The sequence below is a fragment of the Aedes aegypti genome, chromosome 3 (genome assembly GCF_002204515.2).
Source record: "Aedes aegypti strain LVP_AGWG chromosome 3, AaegL5.0 Primary Assembly, whole genome shotgun sequence".
NCBI lineage: Eukaryota > Metazoa > Arthropoda > Insecta > Diptera > Culicidae > Aedes > Aedes aegypti.
This window is the reverse complement of record NC_035109.1, coordinates 379284212-379305608: the sequence shown is the minus strand read 5'-3', so window position 1 is coordinate 379305608 and position 21397 is coordinate 379284212. Positions and strand designations below refer to the sequence as shown.

General features: G+C 39.2%; 1 non-coding gene across 1 annotated transcript; it reads right to left on the bottom strand.

The window, feature by feature from the left end:
- Positions 1–1467: 1467 nt before the first annotated feature.
- On the bottom strand, positions 1468–1539 carry Trnaa-agc. The gene has a single exon. It is a non-coding gene; the product is annotated as a tRNA-Ala (tRNA).
- Positions 1540–21397: the final 19858 nt, after the last annotated feature.

Sequence of the window (21397 nt, the reverse complement as noted above, 5' to 3'; positions counted from 1 at the left end):
TTCAGGATCGCTTATTTTTCCGGAAAACTCAGTTGGATTTTTTTTGTTTTCCTCTGACACTACTTACTTTGAAAAATCATAACTCAAGAACGAAGCATCGCACTCAGGTAACCAATAAGCCATATATTGGGCCAAAATGTTGATTTACGGCTGATATAATGCTAATAAGCCGTTAAATAGCCCTATATAAGCCGTATATGGGGGTTTGGGTAAGCATGCATATTTCGGATGTCACCCGTCGACTCCTATAGTAATCCAGTCACATAGAGTGACAACTGTCGATAAACTCGAGTGACAGAGCCAAGTCGAGCGAAATTTTTGGTCGACAGTGACTCCAGTCGAGTCGTTTTTAATCGACTCGACTTATAAAATAAGGCCCTTAATCGCTGAAATTTTTGAAATGGTATTTTTTTCGGTTTTGAGTTATGGCCAATTTTGTAAAAAATGTGCAAATGTGCCATTTTGAGCCTTTTCTTTGAAAAATCATAACTCGTAGAAACAAAGTTTTTTTTATGAAAATGAAAGCAAATTTGCTCAGGAATAAAAAAAAAATATTAACTACAAACAGTTTTTCACAAAATTTTCCACCGTTGGGAACATTCGTGAAGAAAAGCCGAAAAAATTATGTTCCAATTAGTGGAAAACTTTCAAACATATATTTTTGAGAAGGTAATTTCATAAGCTTAAAAAGCTGAAATTTTTGAAATGTACTTTTTTTTTCGTTTTTCAGTTATGGCCAATTTTGTGGAAAATGACCATATAAGCCTTTTCTTTGAAAACCCATATTTCAATCGAAGCATCGGAAAAACAAAGATTTTTTATCAAAGCAATTGCAAATTTTCTAAAACATCTGAAAAAAAGATATGGTATTGGTTTTAATGAAGTATAAGTCGGAATGGATGATATTTTTCATGAAATTACACCGCTAAGAAAAACTGAAAAAAACTGTTTCTGCCTCAATTTTTCATTACACTGAAAAGGGATTCTTTCTTTTCTATGGAACAAATAAGATTATTATTATTTTTTTATTCAATTATTCAGTATATAACTTACATTTTCATCTTAATACTATCTATTTTTTCAACCGGGAAGATTGTCTTTGGTTGCTAACACCAGAAGATTTTCGTTTCTTTGTATTATTAAGAACAAAGCATGCTGTATTTTCTTGGTTTTCATGTGCATCTGAGAATTCACTAGCAAAAATGCTTCGTTCGTCTTTTGGTATAAATGAATGATATTTTTTGTTCCAGGAATTGGAACAAGGTTGAAAAATCTTTCCTGAAGAAATTTTTCAGCCTCTGAATAGTCATTTTCAGTTGCATAGATAAATTCCCAATCTTTTTTAAATTGGTCTTTCACCTTTTGCGACACAGCCCAGTCGAAAAATTGTTTGGCGTTGAATTAATTAACTCATTACGTGTGGTAAAGATGGACAAATTATAGGTGAAATTATGAAAAAAAATTCACGTGCTCGGCTGGGATTCGAACCCAGGACTCTTGTATGCTAGACGAGCGCTTTACCAACTAAGCTACCGAGCCACTTGGTGACCCAATAACTGAGTTGGTTACAATTTTAGAATTCAAATCCCTACAGACCACGTGGACCCCTTTCATAACCCATATCCATCCATCTCATGTTCACTGCGCACACGGGAAGAGCGAGTGCGATTTATTTAGTGTTGAAACTATTTGCCTATCGTACCTACATCGCTTCCACAACAACTGTATTGTGGAAGAGCAAAGATGTGGGAAGGCTATCAACGTGTCGTTCTCACTCAAGTGACGACATAACTACTACAGAGAGGCAGTAACACTCTAATATAAATTGACGCGCAGATAAGTGTAAATAATTGTAGCAAAGGTAAACGTCCGTGTTGAAAAATAGCACGGTTCATGGAATTTCCACCAGCTACTAGTGTTAAAATTACGGAAATTGTAAAGTAATTGTGTTCTGATGTCTCGTTAGAAATTTGGGAGTGGATTTAGTACAGGTAAATGAAATATTTTGAAAAATAATGTGGACTTCCAGACAGGGACATGACAGGGATTCATTCCTATATGTCCTTAAATGATATCGAAGCATATCTATCACTTTTCAACAAAGTTAAGATTTTGTAATTATTGATCAATAATTACAATTTACTTTTAATATGAAATTTTAAATGAAAATAGCGTATTAATTCTAAAAAATGAAAAAAAAAAAATAGAATCGTACCATTGAAAAAATGGGGACAGTAGCATACCACCACAGCAGAAAAGCAATTGGATTGCAATATTATTTCAAAACAAAGATTACAAACAAGGATTTTGAAAATTTTTATGTATTCGTTTTTTTATTTTAGAATCCTCACAGTGAATGCAAAACAATTTTTTTTGACATACATAAACGATTTCAATTCTGTAACATGAGACAGTTATGCTTCCAATGGCATTTGCGATGCCAAACAATAATAGTGGCAATCATCGTTGAATCCTTGAAAACACATTTAAGGAACTACACATATGAACGATTAAATAGTATTACGCTAATGTAATGTAAAAGGGTTTGATTTATTTTTACTATGCGTCCTACGGTATCAAACCCTTAAAATCAATTTTTCATTAAAAACTACTTTTTCCAAGAGCATAATTTTCAATAATTCTACACTTTAGAACATAGACTGAATTTATTGCAAATGGCATAAAAAACCTAATGAAATTCTAAAACTAAGCAAGTTACAGATGAATTTTGCGTTTTTTTAGCATTCAACAAGAAAGTTAGAAGGAAAACTTATTTCAGTCCCATACGCCTAGGCTTAGGGGCTGTCCATTAATTATGTAAGGGTTTATGGGGGGAGGGGGGGGTTTGAGATTTCTTACGCGCCATACAACTTATTTCTAATTTTCATACAAAAAATCTTACCATGGGGGGAGGGGGGGTTGAAAAACTCCGAAAATTGTCTTACGTAATTAATGGATCGCCCCTTACCAGATGGCATCCCTTGGGAGGACATGTTCTCCTTTTTCATACAATGTCCTCCCGTCCTCCTTTCAGTACAAAATGTCCTCCTTTTTTATCATACCTATAAATATTAACTTTGTTCACAATTATTTCGACAGCACTGTTCCCTTAGAAGCTTATAAGTCCATCAAATTTGCACTGGGGGTACAGAGCGTTTCATATTTTCATTCGTTCCCGTGCTCTCGATTTTTTTTATCTACTTCAATGTGCTCCAGTCCAGAGGTTCAGTGGAAATAAATTAGGCATCTCTTTCATTCTCTCTATGTTTTTATGTGATTGCAGACATGACGCCAAGTTTGTCATTGCCTTAGAACGCAAAAGAATGAAAGAAACGACTGATTTCCTTCAACCGTACCTCTAGACTTGAGCGCATCGCTTCTATTCCCTTCATCGAGCTGTCAAAAAAAATCAAAACAATATGTCCTACCTACTGAAACATTTTCGGGTGTACGCGTACGCGATCTCTTCGTCATCGGAAATTTGTAGAGAAATAACTGCGGTTTGCCGATATTCAAGTGTTTTGTATTTGTTACCATCGGTTTTTTTGTTTTGCTACACGAAGGTAAGACAATTTGTATTACCATAAATGATTTTTACTTGAAGATTTTTATAAATTCTATAGCCACAGAAACATGCAGTCGACGAAACGAAAATGCAGATTTTCGGAAATTGGAAGGTCGAAGTATCCCTGCTTCGTCAATGGATCGGATGATTACTCAGCAAGATGCGCAGGGTGTGAATGCACCGTGGACGTCAGCAATAAAGGACTTACAGTTCTTGAAAGGCATGTCAACACCGACAAACACAAGCTCAATATAAGGAGTTCCGCATCGTCTTCCAAGGTAACAAAATTCTTCGAGCCTCATGAATCGATGTTGACGAAAAAGATAAATGCCGCAGCTGGAACGTTGGAATTTCACACAGTGAAACATCATCAATCCTACAAATCCACTGACTGCTCAGTAGGATTGATGCGCCAAATTTTCAGCAACAGTGAAATCACCAAAAATTTAAAATGCGCAACTAAAAAAAAAAACCGAATCAATAGTCAACAATGTTCTCGCTCCACATAGCCTGTTAAAAATTGACGAAACGCTCAAGGAAGTTCCTTTTGTATCGGTAGCTACGGATGCCAGTAACCACAAAGCAGAGAAAATGTTTCCGGTTGTTGTGCAGTTCTTCAATTGGGCAGGCTATGGAATTGAAACAAAACTACTAGATTTGTCAACATTGCCAGATGAGACATCCGAGAGTGTTGCTCAGTTGTTGGTTACTACTTTGGAGAAACATGATCTTAAATCAAAAATTGTTGCTTTTATTGGTGACAATGCGAACGTTAATTTTGGAGGAATTAACAGGAAATCAGGTCGTAACATTTTTACTCGCTAAAAGCAGCATTTAAACAATTCAGGATTAGTTGGCATAGGCTGCCCTGAACATATTGTTCATAATAGCGTACATCATGGTATAGATCAGATGAGTTTGGATATTGAGTCAATTGCCATGAAAATATTCAACTATTTTTCTATTTATACTGTCCGAACTGAGGCATTGAAAGACTTCTGCGATTATGTGGACATCAATTACCAATCATTACTAAGTTACAGCAAAACTAGGTGGTTAAGTCTGTTTCCTGCAATTGAAAGACTTCATGACATGTTCCCAGCTTTGAAAGAATATTTTCAGTCATAAGAGCAATCACCGCGAGCACTCCAAATATTTTTTGAGGATCAGTATTCCGAAGTATATCTATGGTTTACTCATGCATTGATGTCTACGTTCCATTCAAGTATGACTGCCGTCGAACGTGAAGAAAATTCTGTATTGGAAGTAGCAGACATACTCAAACATTTGCTTCAGTTACTTCAAAACCGTATCAGAGATAAGTTTTTACCCCTAAAAGTTAAGCAGTTGATTTCGAAAATAGATGATAAGGCTCGAACAGACACAGCCCTTGAAGAATTTCAACAAGTATATGTATCATGTTCTCAATACATTGAAAAATGGATTGCTCCAATTGAAGAACTGGAGGTCTTCAATTGGATGAATCTTTTTTTTTTTATTTGGAAAGTAAAAACGTTAAAATAGATGATGTTAAGTTGTATGACCAGTTTTGTAATCTGTCACAGTTTGTTAAAAGTCAGGACAAAGCTTTTTTCGATCGTATGCTTCATAAGCAATGGAGTGTTTTTTTTTTTCAAATCATGTCCTAATACTGAATGTTTTTCGGAACTGCTTCGAATTGCACAATATTTTTTCAGTATTTCAGCACATAATGCAAATCCAGAAAGAGTTTTCTCATTGATTAATTCACAATGGTCGAAGGAACGCGGAAGGCTTTGTATTAATTCTGTAAAGTGTATTATGTAAACTCAGTATAACTTTGAAGAAATGACATGCAATGATTTCCACAATTACATTCAGAAGAACGATTCCTTACTGAGCACTATCGGGAAATCCGATAAATATGACTAATTTCTAAGTACATATTGTTAGGAGTTGGCTCATACAAAAGCGGCATTTGAAACGCGGAAAAATAAAATTGTTATAAAAACTAAAATACACGTTTTTTATTTGTCCTCCTTTTTAAACAGCTCTGGAACCAAATATCCTCCTTTTGTAAAATATCATCTGGTAAGCCTACATACGCCATACACATCACCAATCGGCTCTGCCCAAAACTAGGGAATTTCGGAATCGATTTGGGGTTTTCCAGCATAGACAACAAACTCAAGACTTCGTTAGCCTCTACCAAGAATCAGGTTAACCCCTAAACAAGGCTGGTGTTTACAAAATCAGTTGTCCTCACTACAGAAAGGACTAGTTGGTCAAATGAAGCAGTCTCTCGATGTTAGTTTCAAGGAACGCTAAGTGGGTAAAGCTCGAAGACGATAGACAAAGGGATGACTCACGATTTCAAATCTAGGGCTTTACAGTTAAGGTGCGTTTGTCTTTATCAAATTTGTTAACGATAACATTTTCATAAAGTTTGATAAGAAGCCTTATCACAAATTACCTCAAATATAAAGATGCCAAATTCAATTACGAACAACTTCCCTGAAAATTTCATACATCCTATATCAACGAGAACAGACAAAAAAGTTTTTTCCTATCAAACTGCTGATTCAGACCATTGTGTGATGTGGTCCGTTTTTTCCACACCCTGTCATATTCATAAATAACGGAACGAGTTTTCGGTCATTTTTACAATCGCAGCAACCCGGCAGCCTGCTCAGGTCTCAGGTCTCAGGTGCAGATGCATGCATGGCCTGCTTTGCTACATTGCTGTTTGCATTCGGGGGTTGTAGCTACAATTTAATCGTTTTGGTCAGTGCACCGACCGTTTCGCTTCTGGACATGGAAATGCATTATTGGGCTACTGACTGACTACGGAGCGAAGTGCACTTGACGCTAGGTAAAACTAACGTTCACCGACCCACACTCCACACTTTCCCTGTGCCAAAGGGTGTTTCAGTAGCTGGATTTTGCTAATAACCGAACACGGGCCATCGATAGCTTCGTTCTTGGGCGCGATTGGCGATTGCCAAATTTCCAGCCGTCTAATTGAAGTTGGTAAATCATATTTCGTTCCAGTGCGCGGTGGTGGTGGCTCGATGGCTGGAAAGCCGTTGGCGAATCGATGGTTGAGTGGTTCGATGCTCGTGCAGGAATTTCGCGCAAATTGGGTCATTTGGCAAACGTCCAGCACTTACGAGAGGTGCTGAGAAAGAGACCCGGTGGGTTTTAGATTTCCAGATCATAAAATGCACCTGCGCTTTACCTGAGCTAGTACATGAAGTTGGTTTATCTGATTGTGGTTTAATGCAATTAATATTCGGATATGTTAAAAACTGGCTGGAACGAGTTTAATTGGTTAGATATGGAGTTAATTATATTTGGTTAAGATTATCTGCCCATAAATTTGTTCAACTGGATTGTAATATTTGATTAGTTTATTGTTTTTTTGATAGCTTATGTACCGACCGGAATTTGGAAACCTTCTGAAAGTAATATATTATTTTAAATTTAATAATAATGATCGTGAAAAGCTTTTCCTAGAAAACGGGGACTGGGCGGGAAATGCAAAAAAAAATATGGTACATTTTCTCATTTTTTATTTTTTCAATTCACTTTACACTGCAGAACAATTTTTGGTCCCAAGCATTTGGTCACTATACACGGAAAAAAATCGGTTGCTGGATTCATAAACAAAAAGTCATAAATTCATAAAATTTTATGGTTCATGATATCATGACTAAAAGTCATGAAACCGTGACTATTATGCAAGAATTTGTATGCTCAGGGCGTTACAAAAATCTAACTGTCACTTTCTTCGTCTTAGTCAACGCGTCTCATGGCGATCGGTGATTTTTTCTAGTGAAATTAAAAAAAAAGTTTTGTTTTTGAAAAAGTTTAAATTGAAGATACTGCTCTTCGGAACCTTGCCATCGTATCAATGACATTCTTGGCAAGATTTCCGTAAGTTCCCACATTGTGTCACGAAAAATCAATCTGCCGGAGCTGTTAGATGTTCCAAAATATACATACAAGCCTTCATCCTGATTTTGCAGAACCGGACAATGTTTGACTTTGAGCGAAGATTTCGATTCAAAAACTCGTCGGCGATTTTAACTGTTCGGATGTGATGCCTTCCCTATGTCCTATGGCAGAGCAGCTCACAAAAGGCCTTCGGCAGCCGGATGTTCCAGTTCACTTTCCACATCCACAGTGTTGTTAAGGAGTGTTCCATTACTCATGCAGTCCACCAGCATTTTGTGAGCCCTGGGACCATTTGTCAAATCAATTCGAAACAATATTTAGCGTACAAACCTAACCACTGAATATTCGCGTTCCTGCTAAAGATTTGGCACTCGTTAGGTTGACAATTGTGGAATGTGCGCGGTTTATTACGAAACTACCGGCACAAAAGTAGCAACGATTTTAATTTTCATTTCATTTGTTTACCAATAGCAAATATAAACTGGGATCTAAATTGACGTATAACGTTCCGTTTTCATGAACTGAGTTCATGATTCAGGGATCCTGCTTCATGATTTCATGACTCAACTTTCCACTTTTCAGCACCAAAATCGGAATCATAAATGACAGCTATCTAAATACATGAATAGTGCTTATGTTTTCATGAACTGTGTTCATGATATTAGATCCTGCTTCATGATTTCATGACCTGAATTGCCACTTTTCGTATCAAAAATAGGAATCATAAATGACAGATGACTAAATCCATGAATAGTGCTTATGTTTCCATGAATTTTATTCATGGTTCCAGCATACATGCTTCATGATTTGAGGATTCCAGCTGACATTTTTCTTCGCTATAAATTGAAAACGTAACGTACAGCCTGCGTTACGGTAAAATGCTTCATGATTTCATGACTTTTGGTCATGGTGTATTTTCATAACATGAAAACACACTTTCCTCCCGAAATCATGACTCATTCTCCTTATTTCGAGTGCCGCATTTTTACCCGTGTATAATAAAATCAGGTCTAAACAAACCATTGCCGTTTTTTAAAATATTATAACACTTCAAGTTGTAAAGGTGCATTTTTTTTGCTGATTTTCCAAACAATAGTTTGATACGACTTCCCGACATTCAAACAGAACAATTTTTTTTGCAATTACTTATCGTAATAGGCTGTTTTTCAATACGCCAATCTGTCATGAAACGGCCTACTTTCCTGCACTGAAGTATGCTGTGCACTGTGCAGGAATAGTCATTACGCAACTGAAACCAGTGTAATGATTCATTACGCAACGCTTTCTCATTACGCAACTGTTGAGAGTTGTTTAATGAATCATAACACAATTATTTTTCAGAAATTGTAAAATAATGGCTTATGCATTCCGATATAATTTCTGATACCCTCCAGTGGTCTTCTACGATATTGCAAAAAATGTTGTACGTAACTCGTTGCAGAACTCAATTTTTACAGCACTCGTCGTAATTATGCTACTCGGCAAGCCTCGTAGGATAAATTTACGACTCGTGCTGTAAAATCATCATTCTGCAACTTGTTCCGTAAACTACTATTAGTTACTAGAGGATCACTATTGTTACGTTCACCCTGTGTGTCGCACTCAACGAAGTTACAAAATTTCCTTGCACCGCATAATGCAATTGTTTTTGTTTGCTGATGGTTCCACATTTGTCGACGGTAACCTTTCCTTGAGTCAAACCATAGGTTTTAATTAACAGTGATCTTTTCATCTTGCCTATTTGCGAACAAAAACTATTCATTTCACGCCCTCTGTGTCTCATTATTCGAGCAGTTTTCATGCTCAAGATTCAATCAACAATCTCGTCGGCCACCGCCGCAAACCAACCACTCGATAGAACCGAACCGTTAATTAAAAGTTTGACCTTTTTTATTACCCTTTTTTGCTTCCTCCACATTACATTGAATCCGCTCCGCTTGCTGATGTAACAACCGCATCTCTCCTTCGACCGAACTCTCCTCATTGTTTCCAAGCGCTGCTGTTGATGCGACGGATCATGACTTGTTGCGCATGTCACCGACAGATCACCAGACTCCGATGGCTCTTTTTATTGGTCTGGTCGTTCAAAAGGGTAAGTTCACCGCGCCACGCCGGCCACGAAGACACAACGCACGGTTGCCACCGGTTGAGTTCGTGAAGATCTCCGGCCGGCGATAAATTGACGTTCGCCGACGCCACCGAGAAGCGTCGCAGAGTAGGACACTCCTGTCAATTTCGAGCGCCGCGCGCGTGACAGTGGCCTTGGCGTGGACGCCTGCCGCCACCGCAAGCAAAACCATTAATCCATTAACCTTTGCGTACCCAACGTATTTTTTATGAGGTTTTCCAAATTTTCAATCAGCTATTGGAAGCTCACTTTTCAACCGAGATTTTCACATTCGCATTCGATCCAGATTAGTCCAAATATGGAAGGGCCACAATATGGAACCGGGCCACCTAACGGATTTCGTTGCAAACACGTACAGAAAGCTAATTTAATCAAAAATCGCAAAAACGTACGCTGGGTACGCAAAGGTTAAAGCCGTGGCTGTGATCTACGACAGTGACGTGGGTTCACAACCTGTGCAACAGGTGAACCACGATCACGATTGACCGTTCTGTGGGCAAAAAAATATGATTTATTGCGAAAAATTGTCCCACCAGGCCTTTCGACACACCGCACTCCGACAAACAGTTTCGGCCCATGATCTCTCTTCTACCCCAGGGGAAACAGAACGGTCAAACGCGCCAATTAGACACCGGGGGAAGGCAATTAGTGTTCCCCGCGCGAAATGGTTCCGTTTGTCGCCTATTTAGCAGCTCTCTGAATGGGCAGTTTTCCGGTGGTGGCTTAGCTATATGAGAAATATGCGCTCACGTAGAGTTATAAATTACAAATCACAAACGAGGCGGAACACAAAAACAAAATAAATGCGCGAATGTGGCCAACTGTCTGATATTTGGGCCTTTGCTGGCTCTGGTTCATTGGCTCACCGTTGGCTAGCTCCGAGAAGAAAAGCACGGTAGCTTCCAACTATGAGCAATAAAGTTTGACATAAATCAGCGCAGTCTAATGGATTGCCTTGCAGGACGGGAAAGAGGGGGATCTCTTCTTCTGCCATAGGTCCAATCTGAAGATGTACGTAAACAACTTTTGACGCGGTAGACAGTCCGGAGTCGATTCGATACTGCTGATATCAATTCTGAGCAGGTATTACGAAAACGAACCAGAATTTTGAAATAACTAATTCTTTCCTTCAAAAAAAATAAAAGTTGAAACATTCTTTTTTTTAACTATACTTATTATTTTTTTATTTAGTTGGTGTAACATCAATTAATTTGATAAAACCTCGTTAACGATGTTACGCTAATATACTCGGTCCACGGCTGTGTCTCTCCAACTTCGATTTTGGCCCACGTACTCCAGATCTTGTTGCACCTGATCAAGCCACCTCGCTCGCTGTGCTCCCCGCCTTCTTGTGCCAACCGGATTCGACGCGAACACCATCTTTGCAGGATTGTTGTCCGGTAGTCTTGCAACATGTCCTGTCCAGCGCACCCTTCCGGCTTTCGCAACCTTCTGGATACTGGGTTCGCCGTAGAGCCTAGCGAGCTCGTGGTTCATTCTCCGCCGCCACACACCGTTCTCCTGCACTCCGCCAAAGATCGTCCTAAGCACCCTTCGTTCGAACACTCCAAGTGCTTGCAGGTCCTCTTCCAGTATGGAAAAGCTCAGAAGACGATAGACAAGGGGATGACATACGATGTCTTTTCAAAGGGACATACAATTATGACGCGTCAAAGGATACAAACTCTAAGTAGAGGAATTTAATGGTATAGTACTAAATTCGTTTTTTTTTTCATCTATTTATGGTTCATGTTCATAGAGGACCACCGGTCTTATTAGCGTTTTGTACATGGTACATTTGGTGCGGGGGTGAATCTTTCTCGACCGCAGCTTGTTCTGGAGCCCATAGTAGGCGCGACTTCCACTGATGATGCGTCTCCGTATTTTACGACTAACGTTGTTATCAGTCGTTAATAAGGATCCGAGGTAGACGAACTCATCAACCACCTCAAAAGTATCCCCGTCTATCGTAACACTGCTTCCTAGGCGGGCCCAGTCAACATTTTGGTTGGTATAACTTTTGTTATACATCATTCTATATTAATCAATTCAATCGTATAGGATGCACGAAAATGCTATATACCTACCAAAGTGTAAGCTATATGCGTACTAGACTGGCCCAGCTCAGTATGGGAGAAAAATAAAGTTGTTTAATTCCACGGGGCACCCCCTAGGATTATGTCTAAGGGTTTGAGGAAGACTTCCTGAAAATTTCAGCTCATTTGGTCGTTCCATAAGCTGGCGCAATTGAATTGAAGTTAGTATGGGATTTTCAGCTCACACATATGGGAAACAGCACATCATATCCTGTTTGGGTCAGGGAAATTGTTGATCGCGTTCAATTGAATTCAGAATGTCAAAAGCACTGCTTGATACCATAGCAAGCAATATTGTAGAAGGTTGTATGATGATTAAAATTGAGAAAGTTGGTGCTTTAACTATCTGAAGTAGATTTGCAATAATGCATGGTATTTCTTCAACATAGCTGCATGGTAGCCACTAAGCGCATCATAGCCACCTATGACGCTGGGCGAGCTGCGGTACAAGGTGCATGCATATTAGAGTGATGCAAATTTAGAAATTTTTGCTCCCCTATGCTTAAACGATTTAAATTATGGTAATAAGCATCCTCTCAAAATTTGAAATGATTTGGAAGAAATTTGACTGTGCACACGCCATTTAAAGTTTATGTGGAGATTACTATGCAAAACGGCAACCTTTTGTGTTCAGCCCTCTATCTCTTCGTCATAATATTTTATGGAATAGTGAACACACTCTTCTCATGTGAAATTCTACCAGCTACAACTTTGCCGAAGACCACATTTTGATTGGACGTCAAGGAAAATTGTTATTCATCATCATAAAGTGGTTTTGCCTTCAGTAAGCTTCACCAACTATTCGGCAGGCAACAGTGGTGCTCCTGGCGGGAAGTATAGATCAAAGTAATTCAGGCTACTATGTTCTACAGCAAAAAAGCAGTGTTGCTCTGAAAGTAATTGAATGATCATCTCAGCATGGTTTAGACTTTGGAATCAAGAATAACAAATTATCCTTACGTCCAATCAAAATGTGGTCTTCGGCAAAGTTGTAGCTGGGAAGATTTTACATGGGAACAGTGTGTTCGCTTTTTCATATATTATTATGGCGAGCAGATAGAGGACTGAACGCAAAAGGTTTGGCTTTTCCATAGTAATTTCCATATAAACTTCAAATGGCGTGTGCACAACCAAATTTCTTCCAAATCACTGCAAATTTTGGGAGAATGATTTTCATCATAATTGACACCGTTTAAGCATAGGGGAGCAAAAACTTCAAAATTTGCATCAGTCTAATGCATATATGTGACTGTACGGCAGTGCTGATTTAAGCCTAACTTTCAATTACTGAAAGGTTAATTAAAATGAGCTTAAAACCAGATACAACCTTCTGCAACTATGTTCATTAAGGTATCAACTAGTGAATTTGACATTCTGGGCTCAATTGAACGCGATTTACTAGTCTACGGAACGAAACAGTGACATAGGGTCAATTTCCAATATATTTGAAACAAATATTCCATACAAATTTCAAATTGAATGCGCCAGCTGGGGGAGCAACCAAATGAGTTGAAATTTTGAGAGAGCTTTTTTCTTACCCTAAAGCACTTATCTAAGGGGTGTCCCGTTGAGTTTTTCAACTTTTTTGTTTAAGGGCCAGTCTAATGCGTACTTAGCACGATTTTTTTCAGACTTTCTGCGATAAGATATACGATGGATGAAAATAGAAAAAACACTCCCACCCAGCCTCGAATGCGGGACCTCTGGATTAGGAATCGGACACCTTTCCACTATACCACGAACGGTTAAATGACAGATGGCTGATTATTTGCCAATATTAATTCATGTTTCATGTTCAGCGACACTTGCTATGTTGTTCTTTGAGCATCGTTAGCAGATACCAAGTTTGGGTGCATGTTTTCTGGATTGATATACGATCTGTCAGTTTATACAACTCAACGCGATTCTATGTTGCACTATTTACGACATGTTTTGCTGTCAACACAGATTGTCGTATATAAATCGTATTGGGGATTTGTATGCAATTCGTGTTGACAATGATAACGTTTAATCTGGCATGTTGCGCGATTCTGATCTCGGACGTACGAATATGTGATTTTAGATGCACATTCTTATGCGATACATGGTTCACTGGGGGCTCTGTTGAGCTCGATCGCCTATCAGCATGTACTTTGTTTTTGACGCATTTACCACCAGACCTAATTTTGTCGCTTCACGTTCCAGGCGGGTGTACAGGTCTGCTACCGTTTCAAATGTTCTGCCGACAATATCCATATAATCCGCGAAGCAAACAAATTGGCTGGATCTTGTGAAAATCGTACCTCGGTTATTGAACCCGGCTCTCCACATGACACCTTCTAGCGCGAAGTTGAACAGCAGGCACGAAAGTCCATCACACTGTCGAAGTCCCCGGCGGGATTCGAACGAACTGGAATGTTCGTCCGAAGTCTTCACACTGCTCAGCATACCGTCCATCGTTGCTCTTATTAGTCTTGTGAGCTTCCTGGGAAAACTGTACTCGTCCATGATTTTCCATAGCTCTTCGTGGTCGATACTTTTATAAGCCGCTTTTAAATCGATGAACAGGTGGTGCGTTGGGACTTGGTATTCACGGCATTTCTGGAGGATTAGCCGTACAGTGAAGATTTGGTCCTTCGTCGAGAGGCCGTTGATGAAACCAGTTTGATAGCTTCCTGGTAATAGAAGACGGAAGATAATCTGGGATAGCGCTTTGTAGGCGGTATTAAGGATAGTGATCGCACGATAGTTTTCACATTCCAGTTTGTCGCCCAGATGGGGCATATGACCCCTTGCTTCCACTCTTCCGGCAGCTGTTCCGTTTCCCAGATTCTGACAATCAGCCGGTGCAGACAGGCGGCCAACCTCTCCGGGCCCATTTTGATGAGTTCAGCTTCAATACCATCCTAACCAGCGGCCTTGTTATCCATGAGCTGGTTGATGGCATCCTTAACTTCCCTCAATGTGGGGGCAGGTTGGTTTCCTTCATCTGCCGTGCTGACGTAGTCACTTCCTCCAATGTCGTGACACTCTGCGCCTGTGTTCTCAGTGCCATTCAGGTGTTCATCGCAGTGCAGCTTCCACCTTTCAATCACTCCATGTCCGTCCGTCAAGATGCTTCCGTCCTTATCCCTACACATTTTGGCTCGCGGCACGAAGCCTTTTCGGGATGCGTTAAGCTTCTCGTAGAAGTTTCGCGTTTCTTGTAAACGATGCAGCTGTTGAATATCTTCACATTCCGCTTGATACAGGCGGCGATTTTTGTACCAGAATAGGCGGGTTTGCTGCTTTCGTTTTCTTTGATATCTCTCCACGTTTTGTCGTATTCCTTGCTGCAGCATTGCAGCCTGCGCTGCATCCTTCTCCTCCAAAACCTGCCTGCATTCTTCGTCGAACCAATCGTTACATGTCCTTCTTTCCACGTACCCGACGATGGTTTCGGCTGCGTTGTTGATGGCTGCTTTTATGTTGCTCCAGCAGTCCTCAAGAAATACTTCGTTAAGCTCGCCCTCTTCCGGCACCGCTATCTCGAGATGCTGCGCTTATACGGCGGCGACGTTCGGTAGAGCCAATCGCGCTAGGTTATACTGAGGCGGGCATCGATACCGAACATTGTTTATGACGGATTGATGACTATATAATGATCAGAGTCAATGTTAGCGCCACGATAGGTTCTGACGTCGATTATATCGGAGAAGTGCCGTCCATCGATCAAAACGAGGTCGATTTGTGATTCCGTCTGCTGTGGTGATCTCCAAGTTTATCGATACGGGAGGCTGTGTTGGAAATAGGTACTACGAATGGTCATGTTCTTGGAGGCGGCAAAATCTATCAGTCGTAGGCCGTTCTCGTTCGTCAGCCGGTGGGCGCTGAATTTTCCAATCGTCAGTATGAACTCCTCCTCCTGCCCAAACTGAGCGTTCAAATCTCCTATGATGATCTTGACGTCGTGGCTTGGGCAGCGGTCGTACTCGCGTTCGAGCTGCGCGTAAAATGCGTCCTTGTCATCATCAGTGCTTCCGGAATGAGGGCTATGCACGTTGATGATGCTAAAGTTGAAGAACCGACTTTGAACCTCATTTTGCACATTCGTTCATTGATCGGCCTCCACCCAATCACGCGCCTTTGCATATCACCCATCACTATGAAAGATGTTCCCAGCTCACGTGTGTTGCCGCAGCTCTGGTAGATGGTATGATTACCTCTAAACGTTCGCACCATTGGTGCTGTCCAGCAAACCTCCTACAGCGCTACGATACCGAAACTGCGGATATTCAGTACATCGGAGAGTATGCGAGTGCTTCCGATGAAGTTGAGAGATTTGCAGTTCCACGTACCGAGTTTCCAATCACTAGTCCATTTTCGTCGCTGTGGTCTTTGCCGATTGTTCCGGTCCGTATTCTCTCGTTGACGTTCCTGTGCTGGTGTATTTTTACGGCTGGCTTGCAAGGCCTGACACCAACCCCCTGATTTAAGTAGGACCATTCCTCTTTAATGTTCGGAGGGCCATAGTGCGCAGTTTAGCTTAGAGTCTTTCTCTGGCACTCGGACGATGATCAGCCGTCCCTGACATGGGGAACAGACGCTGTTGTGAGCCGCTCCTAACATGGAGTACATACGCTTCAGGTTTGTAGAAGCAAAATCAGAAGCAAACCCCCCCCCCCTTCCCTGTCAGCATACGACCAAAGCTCCCACCGAGGATTGGTTACCCGATCTTCCCTAAGGTTACTCGTTCCCCGGCCAGTACCGCGAGGAGATAGGAATAGGAGTTGCTGGGCAAGAGGCTAAGGACCACACAATGGGGTCTATTTTATTCATGTAGGTACGCAAGATACCAATGGTACGCCATGTCCAGCCATTTAGCGTCCAAGTGATTTTTATTATTTTTAAGAGTGTGAATAATCGGAACAAACTCACCAAATCTTCTTATCCGGTTTCGGCCGATTTCCGCTTTCAGCATGCTTTTTTGTGAGACGTGAGACCAACTTGCAGAACTGTTCATTATCCTCTCCACGTATCCCGGATCCAATATCCGTCACCTAGTAACACTTCCCTTGTTTTTTTTTCTTGGAAAACCGTCACAATCACTTCGGGCGGTTAAGCCATACTGTAGACGTTGACTAGCAGTGATCATTCTACGTAGATCAAGCTCTTGTCCAGCTCAAGATCAACGCAAAACTACACCATACCTTCATTAGTATTATTTTCCTTCTGCATTGCACCAAAGGCTTCAAATAAACTTTAAAGAAAATAAAATAAACTTTTTTTTGTTGTATAAATACCGAAAAAAGTCATTTTTTTCGCGATGAATTGACAGCAGTCCTTGTTTAATAGAATGAAATCTTAGACATAAATTTCAATTTGATTTTGATGTTATGTACGATAAACGTGAATTATTGAATGCTGAATATCATTTATTTACAGTTTACTTTTTGACTTTCCCACCAAGTGACTAGCCCACAAAAGTCGGCCGTATTTATTATGCTTAATAAAATTTGCTTCTGTGTACATCTGGTAGTTCTCTTGATGTTTAGTCTCATTTTCCACCGAGGATTGTCCTCAGAATTTTACGTAATAATTATCCTGTTCTACATTCTCAGCAGCAACAGAATTTTATCTGCACTGAAAACATGATTGTGTTCGAAGATTAACAAAGTTTTTAACAGCTTCAAAGAAATCCTCAATATGTACATTAGAGTGGTTCAAAAAATCGTTTTTGCTCCACACCGCTCATTAGATTCAAGATCAAATTTTGACTGTCCTCCCAAAATTTGAGCTCATTCGGATGAAAATTGAGACTGCACAAGCCCTTCAAAGTTTATATGGGAATTACTATGGGAAAAGCAAGAAAATCGTTCAATCGGTCATAGTGTTTGCCCATGTGCTCTTTGGGATTAGAGCTTCGTTGATAATGTAAGATACATTCATCAGCTACAACTTTGCCGAAGACCGTTTTCAAATCGGACGCCTCAGTAATTAGTTATTGATTTTTGTGTGACTTGTAAAACTTTGGCTATAATAATTCGGCTGATTTGCAGGCATCACTGGATATATGCAGTAAAACATAGTAGCCATGATTCGTGCGTGCTATCTTTCGCGCCAAGTGCAGCAATGTTGCCTGTTCAGAAGTTAAATGAGCACTGCTGAAGAATTTGTGACTAGATATAAATCAATAACTTATAACTGAGGCGTCCGATTTGAAAACGGTCTTCGGCAAAGTTGTAGCTGATGAACGTATGTCACAGTATCAACGAAGCTCTATCCTCCAAGAGCACATGGGCAAACACTATGACCGATTGAATGAATTGGTTGCTTTTCTCATAGTAATTCCCATATAAACTTTGAAGGGCTTGTGCAGTCTTAGTTTTCATCCAAATGAGCTCAAATTTTGGGAGGACACTCAGCATTTGATCCAGAATCGAATGAGCGGTGTGGAGCAAAAACGATTTTTTGAACCACTCTAATGTACATCTTAACTATCGGCATTACTAGGACTTCCATTCTTTATACCTGCAACCATTTACTTTGTTTTATAGGAATTCATCGTCAATCTGTTGATTGATTTTTAGCTCGCGTTCGTTCTAGTTACGAAAATCTAGATGTCGCAGATTAAATCATAGACTTAAAAAGTAGATGGTAGTATTGTGTATATCTTTCAGTACAATGGGAATTCGCTCATTGGGGGTCCACTACATGGAATGATTCGATGGTTGGATGTTCACTAATTGGAAAAAAATTGCAAATAAAAAGCACTCGAACGTCAAGAGAAGTTGTCAAACTGACTTTGACGTTTGAGTACCGTTACATTGAAGTCTCTATATATAGAACAAATGTGTATGAATATGTACGTTTCGTGACGATTTACTTTCCAGATGCGTTAGTCTGGAGCATTTTCTTCAGCTGTCAGTCATTCCAACTAACGAGTCGGTGTTCCAACCAGCGAATCCCCGCTGTACTGAACTGCGAAGTGTGGTTTCATAAGTGCAAAAATGCGAATAAAAGTGCGGGATTGCGTCGAATCATGTTGGTGTTTTCAGAGCACTTATTGTTTGGATTGCGAAGAATAAACCCGCTGAAGACACCGAATCGATTTAATGCAATCGTGCCCTTTTATTAGCGTTTCCGCACATGTAGAAACTTCTGCGATAGTCCGGTGTTGAAAGAAATGCGCAATATCTTAACTTGAACAGAGAAAGCTGATTAAGCTAATAAATATAATCGAGTGTAAGAATTGTAGACGCCGTGTCTACTTTTTTGTAAATAAAATAAATCAAAAAGAGATGAGTTTCCAAATCTACTGTCCAATATTGTGTTTTGTCGCATATACTCATTGATGACTTTATTGCAATCGATCGGGGCAGTAGAACAGGGTTTCGCTATTTTAAAGAGAGACAACTAGGATAAGCTTGTAACTCTACCCAAACGTATCCATATACGTTTGGGTAGAGTTACAAGCTTATCCTAGTTGAGAGGTTCCATTTGAATTCGAATGTCGGTTTATTTTTGTAGTTTTTTATTTGGCTGAAATTTGGCATATGCTTTCTTTATACCCAAAAATGCCTATTTGCATCATCGGTTCGCCATTTTTACTCAAGCGTTACTTTTGAGAAGGGCCTAAGAAAAAAGCCTTAACAATTTTCAAAAAAATAAAACTCAGAAACTATTTGTCTGATCGGTTTGGTGTCTTCCGCAAAGTTTTAGGTTATTGTTGGAGCTATCTGAAAAAAATATACACTGAAAAAAAATGTTGTAATTTATTTTTTATTTCGAAAATAAAGCTTAAAAATCCATTTTTTTTTAAATCGTTTTTTTGATTTTTTTTTATTTTTTTTTTTTTTATATGTTAAAGTAGATAAAAAATGAAGTCTTTTGCACAGTGGATCAAGATGGAGAAATCATGGCAAAAAAGTTATGATTTTTTTTTTAAAAAAGGTTGATTTTTCAATGTGGTCTAAATAATTTCTTTTTGAATGCTTTTCGACCCGATTTTATGAAAGTACGCAAAATTTGCAACAAAAAAGGTGTATGAGAAAATGTTTACTGAAAATTCACAACTTTTGGTTGTTTTCGGACGTTTTTCGAGTTGATAAAATAAAGATTTTTTTCTGAAAGCATTTTATACCATGTTCTTATACAAAGATGGAGCGTCCAATTTGGATACAGATTTCTTACTTTTTCATAATGTTTACAATTTTTTTACTATCATTACAGTTTGAAAATCGCCTTATTTCTATTTTATCTACGGGAACTGGAAAAAAAGAATAGTTATTGCTTTCGAATATTGTTCATTAAGCTGCTCCTTGATATGTTCATACTCTGTTGTAGTTGCATAAGAAAAGAAAATTTGTGTTAGTTGCTCCTCCTTTCATTTTTGAGCCCAATCAAATAATTCCTTGGCATTTTTGATGGGATGTTCACGTTCTTTAGCTAGACTAGCCCTTGTAGCCATGCGTTTTATTGTTCCCCCTAATGCATCGCAGGGTCCTTTGCCATGCGATGTTGCGAAAAAATGCCATTCAACATCTATAGAAAAATTATTTCTATTTTTATATTGTGATGCAGCTCCATCGGACATGAAATAAATTTTGTTCAAATTAAAGTGCTTTTCTTGGCGTATAAAATTAATCTTTTTGAGATAAATAAGTTAACGGATATAGAATCATGCCGCAAATCTTCGGAAATTACTACAAAGCTTAAATGATTGAGCATGCCATTTTCCTTAAAATAAATCACAAATGGATGAATAGTTGCTTGCTGCGCATTCCAGTGATGACTTTGAACTTCATCCTGAAGTACAAAAGTGTAGTTTTCTGAAAAATCACATGAAGCTACAAATTCTCTTTCCTGCAAGTTATTTTTTTTTATTTTTCAAAAATGTAGACTGCTCTTTTTTAATTAAATCACGTGGTATCAATTTTTCTAACTTTTGAATGAAATAGGAAACAACAATCAGCAAATTTTTCATCCATTTCTTCTAATAACTTTTTTTCTAAGGGAATTGTGTCAATGCAATTTTCACATCGGCGTAAAAAACAATTTACTGTTGCATTTTCACATGTTAAACTATTTGTAAACACTTTTAATTCATTAGATAAACCCAATTTTTTTAGCTGTGGGTTATGAGATTCACATTTTATTGAATGGTACATACACAAACGTTGTGAGTTCCCGAGCTAGTTAAGAGTTTACAGTTTTTAGGCCGAAGTTTAGCAAAGGATGAAAATCCGATTTGTATTACAGTGTTCAATTCCTGGAATCGGTTGTGGGCCTCTCGCAATGTGGTAGTCATGAGCCTTTTCTGAACAGCTTGGCGTTTTCCGTCCTTCCTAATTGTTACACAATCACGCTAGCCAGGCATTGATCGACTGGTTTCATCATCCTCGTAAAATTGCATAACCGCGTGCTTGATTTTTGATCCAGTCAAGTGGTTGCCCTCGGACCAATAGTGGAATGCACGCCGCTTTTGTTCAGTAATTGTTTTGCTTCCGCTGCCGTGTATAAAGTTGTATCAAATGTGTTCTTAATTGTCTAGGCTGTCCATGATTTAGGCAATACAGTTAAAAGTTGAAATTGCTCTGCCCTTGTCGTCCTTTCACTTGTAAACTTTTCTTTGAGTTGCTCAATTTCATAGAATTCGCCGGTTCTATTTTCATCCAATTTAGCTTCCTTATTTAGCGCAAAGATGTTTTGTCT